Raw genomic sequence first — 12,436 nt, forward strand, 5'->3', positions numbered from 1 at the left:
GGGAAAGGCACCGAAGCATTCAGGCTCTCACAACCAGACTATGTAACAGTTTCTTCCCCCGAGCTATCAGACTCCTCAATACACAGCACCTGGTCTGACACCTTGTCCTATTTTCCTGTTTATTATTTATTGTAATGCCTGCACTCTTTTGTGCACTTTATGCAGTCCTGGGTCTGTAGTATAGTGTAGTTGTGTGTATTTTTTTTCTGTGTTTTGTTTTATGTAGTTCAGTCAGGTTTTTGTAATGTGTCATGTAACACCATGGTCCTGAAAAACATTGTCTCATTTTTACTATGTACCGCACCAGCAGTTATGGTTGAAATGACAATAAAAGCGACTTAACTTGAAACCTGCTTGCCAATTACTTTTCCTGGCCGCTCCTGGCTCTGCAAGTTTCCATCTTCAATTCTTTTCACACTTCTTTTGGGCTCTGGTTTACATTTTCTAAACCTTAGGAATGCATTCTTTTTCTCAGCTAAATTCACCACCTCTCTCATCATGCAAGGAATCATGACCTTGTCAACCTTGTCCTTCCTTATGACTGGAACATAGCTGTCCTGTACTCAGTGCAATTGGTCTTTAAACCCTCCACATGACAGATACTGACTTGCTCAAAACAGCTGTTCCTGCTTAATACCATCATAATTTGCCCTCCTCCAAGTTCCACAATCATAAACCTTAAGGAATCGTGATCAGTGGTCCCTGAGAACAGATGTGCAGGAAATGGAGGAGATGCTGGTGAGGGCATGCAGGTGGTCTCCCTTTGAAAAGGTCAGTCATATGGCCAACACATTACCCAATACCATGTCCATTAAGGCCCCTCCTCTATCATTTACCATCAATACCTTTCGGGATCCTAGTCAAGGTGCAGTAATCTAACGTGCTCTAGTGATCCCTGGGTCTTTCAATTTCTTTCAATGATCCTTCCTTCTTATTTTTAATTCACAACTTAAAAGTCCCATTTCCTAACTGTCTTTCAGAGATTCTACATCTCTTCTTTCTGACTACCCCCTGAAGAAATCCCTGTTCAGTCTGAGGGGAGAAGTCAGGAGTTGATGTGAGGTGTTATTTTAACCTGCTTGTTTCACAATCGGTCTCTCTGTCCTCTGAGACTCAGTGCTCCAATGATTTAAGCAGCTATTTCACTCTCCCAGTCTCTTGCTCAAATAACTGTGTCACAATGCTGTTGTTAGGTCGATCTGCATGTCCAGGTCACAATGCCTTTCCACTCTCTTGTTAGTCTCATGTGTGTTCTTAAAGTCAAAGTGGAGTTTATTGTCACATGCACAAGCCCATGTGTGCTCAGGTGAAATGAAAACTTAATTTTAACAGCAATGATAATACTGCACAATGTAATTTGGGGCAATTGGCAGTATTTTTTTTGGGGGGGAGGATGCAGTTGAAGTCTTTCTTTGAATGATTTCCATGGTTTTCTTTGCTTCATGGCTATCTGGAGAAAATAAACCTCAGGATTGTACACTGCGAGCATACTTTCAGAGTAAAATGAACTTCTAAACCTTTGATCATATCACCAACATTCAGAAGAAAAACAGCAAATATGCAATTTTTACAGGAAAAAACTCAATTAGAAATAAACACAAAGTATTGTTTGTGTTTAGCAATCAAAGATTATTGCTCAACTGTTATGGTTAGTGTTATTGCTAAAATGTTGTGGTTAAAGGTTCAACAACTGAAAGGCTTAGAGGAAATAACTATTTATAAACACGGTTGTGTGAGACTTTAACCTTCTGTACTCCTGCCTTACTGTATTTCTCTATTCCTGGTCGCTGTGAGAAGGTGGCATGGCACTGAAAGTGAGGATCTTTGATGGTGGATACTAGCTCTTGAGACACTACTGATGATGGATTGAGATAGGCCTGTGACATAAGTGACAAAAACTGCACAAATACTCCAAATTAGGCTTCAACAATGTCCCATAATTCTTCAACATTTCATCTGATCTCCTGCACTCAGTACTTTGATTCATGAAGGTCAATGTGCCAAAAACTTTCTTTACAAAACTATCTTCCTATGCCACAACTTTTAATGAATTGTGGACCTATATTCCATGATCCCTTTGTTCTTCTGCACTCCTCAGTGCCCTACTGTTCACTGTGTAAGACCTACTCTGGATGGTCCTACCAAAGTGCATCACCTCACATTTGTCTGCATTAATCTGCTCTTTTACCAGCCTGTCCAGCTCTAGTGGTCTTCTTCACTGTCCATATAACCCCAATCTAGGGGTCATCTACAAATTTGCTGATCCAGTTAACCACATTATCATCGAGATCATTGATGGAGATGAATAACATCAAAGGGCCCAGCACTGATCCTTCCGGATCACCTCTAGTCACAGGCATCCAGCTAGAAAGGCAACCATCTATTACCACAAAGCCAATGTCTGATTCTATTTAATACCTCATCTTGAAGGCCAAGCGACTGAACATGCTTAATAAACATCCCATGCAAGACCTTGTCAAATGGCTTGTAGAAATCATCCGCTTCCTTGCCTTAATCAGCTTTCCTGGTAACTTCCTCGAAAAACTCATTAAGATTGGTTAGACATTACCTTGCATTCTCAAAACCATACTGACCATCCCAAATCAGCCCCAGTCTATCCAAATACTCATATATCCCATCCCTTAGAATAAACTTATTTTGCAGGGGACTGGGAACCGGTGCACCAAGTCAGTAAGGGAAGGATTGGACTGGAAAGAAGGAAGTAGGAAGGATTGAATGCAAAATTGAAGTAACAGGTATGATGGGTCAGTTAGTTTGAAGTGTGTATATTTTACTGCTCAGAGTATTATGGGTAAGGATGATGAATTTCAAGCATGGATTGGTACATGGAACTGTGACCATTATTGAAATTTTTTTAAGAGAGGAAGAAATTGGTGATTTTGCACTAGATTTTCAAAGTTTTAGAAGAGATTGATGAGGAGGTAAAAGAGTTGGAGGAGGTGTTGCACTACTAATCAGGAACCAGACAAGTTGGGGTCAGACACTGAATACATTTGGGTAGAACTCAGGAATAGGAAGGGTGCAATCACACTGAAGGAATTGTACACCAGACCCCCTAATAGCCACCATGGCATTGTGTGACCAAAATGTGTAAAATTAAAAAGGTTATCATGGGGCTTTCAACTTTCCTAATATAAACTGGGACCTTCTGGGCAAGGGGTTTAGATGGGGCAGAATTTGATAACTGCATCCAGGAAAGTTTCTAAATCAATGTGTGGGTGGCCCAATGAGAGGAGGGGCTGTACCAGACCTGGTGTTGGGTAATTAGCCTGGCTACGTGAATGAACTTTCAGTGAGTGAGCAGTTTGGGAACAGTAACCACAACTCCTTATCTTTCAGGATAGTGATTGATAAGAATAGGTATGGTCCTTGTGGAACAGTTTTAAAGTGGAGTAGGGCAAATAATGAGTGCACGAGGCAGGAACTAAGAAGAGTTCATTTGGACAACCTGTTCTCTGGCCAGTCAACATCAGACATGTGGAGGGTGCTTAAAGCTCAATTGCACTGAGTACAGGAAAGGTTAGAAGGATAGCAATTGGAAGATAAGGAGAGTCTTGGATGTCCACAGAAATGATGAATTTAGTGAAGAAAAAGTATGTAAAGCTTTGGAAGTTAGGATCCAACGAAGCACATGAGGAGTATATATAAGTCAGAAAAGAATTAAAGAAGGGAATTAGGAAAGCCAGGAGGGGCCATGAGAAGTCCTTGGGAAGTAGGATTAAGGTGAATCCTAAGGCATTCTATACATACATCAAGAGCAAGAGGTTAACTGGGGAGATGGCAGGACCACTTGAGGATAAAGGAGGTAACATTTGTTTGGATGCAGAGAACTTGAGTGAGATACTTTGCTTCAGTATTTACAATGGACACGGATATGGAGGACCAGGAGATGAGTGCTGACTGTATAAATTCTTTAGTGCATTTAAGGAGATGGAAGAGTTGGGCATCCTGATGAGTATTAAAGTGGGTAAATCCCCTGGGCCTGATGGGATTTACTCTAGGTTGGTCAAGGAGGCAGGAGACGAGATTGTTGGACCATTGACCAGTATTGTTCTGTCTTCTCTTGCCACGGGTGAGGTTCCAGAGGACTGGCGATTGGCCAGTGTTGTACTTCTATTCAAGAAGGGGACAAGGGAAAATCCTGGGATCTATAGACCAGTGAGTCTCATGTCAGTTGTAGGAAAACTGCTGGAATTTAGGGAGAGCCAGCATGGCTTTGTGTATGGCAGGTTGTACCTTACCAACTTGACAAGAATCTCTTTGACAAAGTGATGAGAGAGATTGATGAGGGGAGGGCAGTGGATGCAGTCTTCATGGATTTTAGTAAGGCATTTGACAAAGTCCCTCAGGGAAATTAATCTGAAAGATTCAGATGCATTGGGGTCTGCAGCAAATTGGCTGTTTGGTTTCAGAACTGGCTTGTGCATGAAAGACAGAGGGTAGTGGTTCAAGGGACATTTTCCCAATTTGGAGGTCTGTAATCAGTGGTGTTCCACATGGGTCTGTGCTGGGATCTCTGCTGTTTCTGATGTATACAAACGACCTGGATGAAAATGTAGATGGGTGGGTTAGCAAATTTGTGGATAATACGAAGATTGGGGTGGGAGTTGTGGATAGTGTCAAAGACTAGCAAAGAATACAACACAATATAGATCAGTTGTAAATATAGGCAGAATAATGGCAAATGGAGTTTAACCCAGAGATATGTGTGGTGTTGCTACTTGGTAGGGCAAATGCAAGGAGACAGGAGTATCTGTTTCCCAGGGTTGAAATGTCTAATACAATGGGGTATACATTGAAGGTGAGAGGAGGTAGGTTCAATAGGGATGTGAGAAGTCTCTGACTTGGAGTGGTGGATGCTTGGAATGTGCTGCCCGATATTGTGGTAGAGGTAAATACATTAGAGGTTTTTACAAGACGTTTGGGTAGGCATATGGATGTAAGGAAGATGGGAGGATGTGGACATTGCGTAGGCAGAATGGATTAATGTTTGGGTCTTTTTGATTTGGTTCAGCACAACATTGTGGGCCAAATGGCCTGTTTCAGTGTTGTACTGTTCTATGTTCTACCTTTCCCACTACTAACCTGACGTTCACCAGCCTGTTTTTTTTTTCTTAGAACCTTTCTTAAACAGAACAACATTGTGTTACCTGATCGAGGTGGTGGAGAAACCCAAATGCAGAACAAAGTTGGGAGGCATTCTTGACGTAGCGAGCATGGAATCAGTGTCCAGGAGTGATGCTAGACTTAGAAGTGGCAGTCCTAAGAACCATGAAACAATGTTACTCACATTGGAGTCAACCAATGAACTGGCAGCTCCTTGTTGTGATGATGGAAAGCAGGTGTGTGTAGTTAGTGGAATCTGGGAATGATTGGAAACTAAACAAGGGGATTGAGGCCCAATTCCAAAGGTAAATAGTCAGAAGGGACCATGATAGTACCCCTCCCTCAACAGGAGCCTCCTGGCAATTCTCCAGGCCTGTCTGGATGGTCCCGATGAAAATCATGGATGAGGGAGTGGGGGATCCAAGAATGCTCTTCTGAATCACGCCCTTCCCAGTCTACCAGGAATTGAAAACCGCTGCCCCTACGGCGCACATCCCGTAGTCTTCGGACGGTGAATGCCAGATGGTTGTCGATGATATGGGTAGGTGGGGGAATCTCAGTTGGGGGAACACAAGGGGCTGACAGAAACTGGCTTTAACTGGGTAACATGAAAAGTTGGGTGGATGCGCATAGATCTTGGCAGTTTTAGGCAGACCAGTGCATGATTGATAATACTTTCGATCTTGAATGGTCCCAGGAAGCAAGGGGCAAGTTTCCTATGCTTGTTCTTGAGTGGGGTGTCCTTGGATGCAAGCCACACCATCTGCCCCAGTTCGTACTCAGGTGCTGGAGTCCAGTGCCAGTCTGCCATCTTCTTATTGCATTTTGCTGATCTGAGTAGGGCCATGTGTGTCTCCTCCCAAACCTTCAGGCACCAATCGATGTGGTCCTGAACCGAAGGTACTACAATCTCCTCTTCTTGTGCAGGAACAGCAGGAGTTGGTAGCCCAGGGAACACTCGAATGGAGACCTTCCAATGGCAGGGCTCACCAGAGAGTTGTGGGAATTCTTAACCCACGGGAGGTGGTCGCTCCAGGTCGATGGGTTGTTCGCTGTTACACAACGTAGCTTCGACTCCAGGTCTTGGTTGACCCGTTCCATCTGCCCGTTCATCTGGTGGTGGAAACCTGTTGACAGGCTGACCGATGCACCTAAGGCTTGACAGAAGGCCTTCCAAACAGGAGACAAACTGGGGATCATGATCGGAGACAATGTCTGTGGGGATTCCGTGGAGAGAGAAGACCTGGCGGACGAGAAGATCTGCAGTTTCTTGAGAGGAAGGGAGTTTAGGGAGGGCTACGAAGTGCACTGCCATGGAGAACCGGTCTACAACTGTGAGTACAGTGGTGTTCCCATGTGAAGATGGTAGACCGGTGACAAAGTCCAAGTGATGCACCACCAGGGACAGGCAGTAACCCTGCAGGTGGTCAATGACAGGCTTTTCCCTGGGCACAGATGGACCATGCCAAGACATAAGAGCAGGTATCTGCCTCCACAGATGGCCACCTAAAGTGTCTTTTCAGGAGCGCAAAGGTCCGATCACTCCTGGGGTGGCCGGTGAACCAAGACATGTGCCCACATTGGAGAACCTCAGGCCTGATGGAAACGAACACATACAGGTGATCACTGGGTCCATTGCCAGGGTCGGGGTCATCCCGTTGGGCTTCTTTTACTTTGGACTCGATCTCCCAAGTGAGGGTGGTGATCATGCAGGATGGTGGGAGGATAGTCCCTGGGCTGGAAGTGTCTTCTTTGGAGTTGTATTGGTGGGAGTGCATTTCTGGATTCCCATTCTTGGACCCCAGATGGTATGTGAGGATAACTTGAATCACCCAAAAAAATAACGGCCAACGGGCCTGGTGGGAGTTCAGAAGATTGGTAGTCTGAATATACCCCAGTTTTATGATCAGTCCATACCACAAATGGTTATTCTGCCCCCTCCAGCCAGTGCCTCCATTCTTCCAATGCTAGTTTGACCACCAGGAGTTCCCGATTCCCCACGTCATAATTCCGCTTGGCGGGGGCAGTCAGTGAGAATAGAAGGCACGGGGTGAAGCTTTTCATCCTAACTTGATCGTTGGGACAGGTCTGCTCCTATCCCAGAGTCAGAGGCATCCACCTCGACAATGAATTGACGGGCTGGGTCCAGATGGACCAGGATAGGAGCTGTGGTGAAACGCCTCTTCAGGTCGGTGAACGCCGAGTCAGCTTTGGAATCCCAACAGAAGGGGGTAGTAGGCGAGGTAAGCCGGGTAAAGGGGGCCACAACTCGGCTGTAACCATCTCGGCCCTTCTAGTCTGTGCCAAACGCTTCCTCTCACCTAGTCCCACTGACCTGCACTCAGCCCATAACCCTCCATGGCTGTCCTGTCCATATACCTATCCAATTTTACTTTAAATGATAATACTCAACCTGCCTCTACCACTTCTACTGGAAGTTCGTTCCACACAGCTACCACTCTGAGTAAAAAAATTCCCCCTCGTGTTACCCTTAAACTTTTGCCTCCTAACTCTCAACTCATGTCCTCTTGTTTGAATCTCCCCTACTCTCAATGGAAAAAGCCTATCCACGTCAACTCTATCTATCCCCCTCATAATTCTAAATACCTTTATCAAGTCCCCCCTCAACCTTCTATGCTCCAAAGAATAAAGACCTAACTTGTTCAATCTTTCCCTGTAATTTAGGTGCTGAAACCCAGGTAACATTCTAGTAAATCTTCTCTGTACTCTCTCAATTTTGTTGACATTTTTCCTATAAATTAGTGATCAGAACTGTATACAATACTCCACATTCGGCCTTATCAATGCCTTGTACAATTTTAACATTACATCCCAACTCCTATACTCAATGCTCTGATTTATAAAGGCCAACATACCAAAAGCTTTCTTCACCACCCTATCCACATGAGATTCCACCTTCAGGGAACAATGGACCATTATTCCTGGATCACTCTGTTCTACTGCATTCTTCATTTACCATGTATAAATGACTGTAGTCTCTGAAAAATCGGCGGTAGAAGTTTGAAAACCCCAGGAATAGCTGAAGCTGTTTGTGGAACGTGGGCCTAGGCCATTATTCCACTGCCCGGAACTTCTCCGGGTCTGTTCTCACCTGCCCACTCTCGATGATATAACCCAGGAAGCTGACCGAAGCAACATGGAACTCACATTTCTCTGCCTTCACAACTAATTGGTTTTTCCCACAGTCTCTGGAGAACTTGATGGACATGGTGAACGTGTTCTTGGGGGGTGCTAAAAAATATCAGGATATCATCGAAGTAAATGAATATGAACTGATTAATAAAGTCCCTCAGTACGTCATTAATAAGGGCTTAAAAAACAGTGGGAGCATTGGTGAGGCCAAATGGCATTGCCAAATTATTCGAAATGGCCCATAGGTGTATGAAAGGCCGTCTTCCACTCGTACCCCCTCCCTCACCCTAACTAGATGGTAGGCATTCTGAAGGTCCAACTTTGAGAAAATGGTGGCTCCATGCATTGGTTCAAAAGCCAAACTAATGAGGGGTAAAGGGTACTTATTCTTAACTGTTATACTGTTTAGGTCTCCGTAATCAATACAAGGACGAAGCAACCCATTGTTCCTTTCTACAAAGGAGAAACTGGCACCTACCGGGGAAGATGAATGTCTGATAATGCCCGCTGTGAGGGACTTGCTGACGTACTTCTTCATGGCCACTCTCTCCGGTCGGGATAGGTTAAAAAGGCGACTGGTGGGTCGCAAGGACTGGGGAGAAGTTGATGGCACTGGCGGTGTGGAGGCAGGGAAAGGGCCAGTTGTCTACTGAATACCGGGCCCGGGTCATGGTATTCGGTGGGGAATTGGGACAAATCAAGTGGTTCCGGGGCAGGCAGAGTCACGGTAGCTTCCCTGGGAGATGGGGCTGACCGCAGACAGTGGCGTGGCAAGACTGGCTCCATTTGGCTATCCTTCCAGTAGACCAGTAGATGTGTGGATTGTGTTGGGTCACCCATGGATACCCTAGAACTACCAGGGATGGAGGTAAATGAATGAGATTGAATTGTTTCTCCTCCCGATGGCTGCCAGATAGGATCAAGGTCAGGGGCGACGTACAGTGGGTCACCCGAGCCAGTAGTTTTCTGTCCAGGGCCCGGGCCTACATGGGGGTAGTTAGCGGCTCACAAGGTATTGCAGCCTGGGAGGCTACGTCTTCATCCAGCAGATTGCCCTCGGCACCGGAATCCACCAGAGTGGATAGGGACCAAAACTGTCATTGATAATTTACGGTAGCCGGGATCTGCATCCAAGTTTGGGGGGCTGAAGGGAGTATTGTCCGGCTCACCAGGTGCCCTCCTTTTGGCCACTGAGGGCAGGTATCCGGGAAATGTCCTGGCTGGCCACAATAGAAACAATCCCCAGCTCTCCACCTCCGAAGTCGTTCAGCCGAGGAGAGGCGGTTCCGTCCCAGCTGCATTGGTTCCTCCCCCAGGGTGGTGGGGACGGTCAGAGCAGGAGCTACACTTGGAGCGGCTGGGAAAGTGAGGCTGGCTGGGACTGATAAAGTGGACCGTGGGCTTCCCTGAGGAAGAGGGCAACTGGTTCTTTCTATCAGCCACTCTTGAAGTCGACTATCTAATCTAGTGGCTAGCGAGCTCAGAGTCCAGACAGTCTGTGTTGTCCCTCACTGCCAGTTCATACTTTATCTTGTTCAAAGGACCTGTCGAAATACCTCCTGCAGGGCCTCATCATTCCACCCCAAGTCTGCGGCTAAGGTTTGGAACTCAATGGAATATCCCGCTACGCTTCGTGAACCCGGACAAAGAGTCAGCAAGTGTTTGGCGGCATCCTTATCGCGAATGGGTTGTTCAAAGACCTTCCTCATTTCAGCAACAAAGGAGGGGAAGAAAGAACAAACCTCGGGTCCGTTATCCCATATCGTGGTTGCCCAAGCCAAGGCATCCCCTCGTAAGAGCCCCATGATGTATGCAATCTTGGATTTATCTGAAGTGTAGGTATGTGCCTGTAGCTCAAAGACTAGAGAGCATTTTAACAGGAAGGCCCGGGATCTCCCTAGGTCCCCAGTGTAGGGTTCAGACTCGGGGACGTATGGCTCTTGAGGGGACTGTGTTGCTGATCCCGGGGCGACGCCATCCCAAGCGGTGCGGTTTGGGTAGTCGGGATTCTTGGAGGGGACAGAGAAAGGGAAGCCAAAACTCGATCCGCCTGCTCACTGACCTTCCATACACTCGTGGACAGCGTCCGAAGGTTTTCCATGACGTCCCTAAGTAGTTGGTCTTGGGCACCCAGTAGGTAGCCCTGACTGGCGAGGGCCTGTTTTATGGGATCTGTGTCTGCTGGGTTCATTATGGCTCATTCGTTCTGTTACACGAGCAAGGCGGTGGACAAATCCAAGTGTAGAACACAGGTGCGGAGGCAGAATGGGGAGGCGTTCTTGACGTAGTGAGCGTGGAATCAGTATCCAGGAGTGATGCTATACTAAAACTGGCAGTCCTAGGAGCCATTAAACAAGGTTAGTCACACCGGAGTCAACCAACAAACTGGCAGCTCCTTGTTGTGATCACAAGGTTTTTAAACTGTATTTGCTGGTGGAAAGCAGGTGTGTGTAGTTAGTGAAAACTGGGAATGATTGGAAACTAAACAACGGGATTGTGGCTCAATTCCTGAGGTAAATAGCCGGGGGGGGGGGGGGGGAGGGATTGCCAGAAGGGACCATGACACATTGGCTATCCTCCAATCCTCCGGAACCTCACAGGTTACTATGCATGATTTAAGTATGTCTTCTAGGGCCCCTACAATTTCTGCAATTGCCTCTCGCAGGGTCCGAGGGAACACTTTGTCAGAATCGGGGAATTTGTCCACTCTACATTGCCCTAAGACAGCAAGCAGATCCTCCCCTGTAATCTGTATCTGGTCCATGATCTCGATGCTGCCCTATACAGATTACAGAGGGAGTGTTTATGCTCCTGTTCTCTGTGACTGTACTTGAATATTCTGTGATTGCACTTGGTTACAATGAGTAGCTCTCAGCCGTCCCTCATTCTGTTGACGAGACATGGAATGGTCACATTTTGCAGGAGAGTGCTGCATCTTCTGAAGTCCATGTCTGGTCCGCTGGACTGACAAAATCTTGTGCTCAGTCAAGCTAAAGAGAAGAAATGAAGATTCATCAACAAAATTGAGTGGTATGTCCAAGTTCTATAACAGATATTGGATTCAGACTTCAATTATTTACATTGGAGATACATGACTGCAGATGCTGGAATGTCGAGCAACAAATGATCTGGGAGGAACTCAATGGGTCGAGCAGCCTCAGTGGTGGGGAGATAGAATTGTTCTTGTTCACAATTGTTGCTTCCCCACCAGTTGTTAGAAGATTGAGGAGATAATGAAGAACTGACATGTTGGTGGCACTGAAGTCCGACAGAGGCCACAATGGGTAGGGAAGGCTGATTAATCCGTAGAAAGACATCAATCCAGTGTCCACTTAAACCAGCTTTTATATTTAAACCCCCAATTCATGTAAATCCTTAAATGTAATTCCAAAAAGACAGATTAGCTTTGTTTGTCACACATAAAGTATGGAGAAGTACAGTGAAATACATTATTTGTGTCAACAATCCACACAGTGAGAGGATGTTCTGGGGCAGCTCACAGGTAGCACCAAGTTTCCGGCACCAACATAGTGTGTCCACCACTCACTGGACCTTCAGTCTTTGGAACATGGGAGGAAAGCAGAGCCCCTGGAGGAAGCCTTACACGGTCACAGGGAGAATGTAAAAACTCCTCACAGACAGTGGCTGGAAATCCCATGTTCCCGGATCAATGGACCATCTCTCTGGATACCAGTCCAGTAACAACCACAATGTTACTGCAGCTGAAAGTGGTGCAAAAAACAGTTGAATGAATCTTACAAACACCTAAGGACAGAGATGAGGGTAATTACTGTGGAGGGAGATTCTCCAGGAGATTGGGGGATGAAAGACCAAATAACTACATTCTCCACCGGACAGGATGAGTGTGCTGTGGACAGTAGCAGTCTGGTCCATGACACTGAGTACGGTGATGTCCTGACATCAGTGTAAATGGCCTCTGACTGTTCTCCACTCAACAGAGCTTCTGGATTTTGTTTGAGAGGAACTGCAGGCTGTATATTACAAGAATTGACTGTGAGGAAGCAGGAGACTGGTTCATGAATGTGTGCAGGCATTCTGCACTGGGAGAGCAGAAACGAGTTGGTGAGGCATTAAATGCAGAGATGTGGTCAAGCAAGAGGAAAGCAAATGAGAACATGGTGATTCCACATGTTGG

The 12,436-nt window shown here is 46.1% G+C and overlaps 1 long non-coding RNA gene across 3 annotated transcripts in view; it reads right to left on the reverse strand.

Annotated features, from left to right (window-relative positions):
• Window positions 1-12,436, reverse strand: part of LOC132402576 (uncharacterized) — a 76,194-nt gene that overhangs the window by 38,042 nt on the left and 25,716 nt on the right. Inside the window, exon 1 of one of the 3 annotated variants that reach the window (XR_009514963.1) lies at window positions 5,172-7,712. The exons of the other annotated variants lie outside the window; for them this stretch is intronic. This is a non-coding gene — a long non-coding RNA (uncharacterized LOC132402576). Of the gene's footprint in view, window positions 1-5,171; window positions 7,713-12,436 lie in introns of those variants that run through there. 3 annotated transcript variants of the gene reach the window in all.

This window comes from Hypanus sabinus, chromosome 12, assembly GCF_030144855.1.
Source record: "Hypanus sabinus isolate sHypSab1 chromosome 12, sHypSab1.hap1, whole genome shotgun sequence".
NCBI lineage: Eukaryota > Metazoa > Chordata > Chondrichthyes > Myliobatiformes > Dasyatidae > Hypanus > Hypanus sabinus.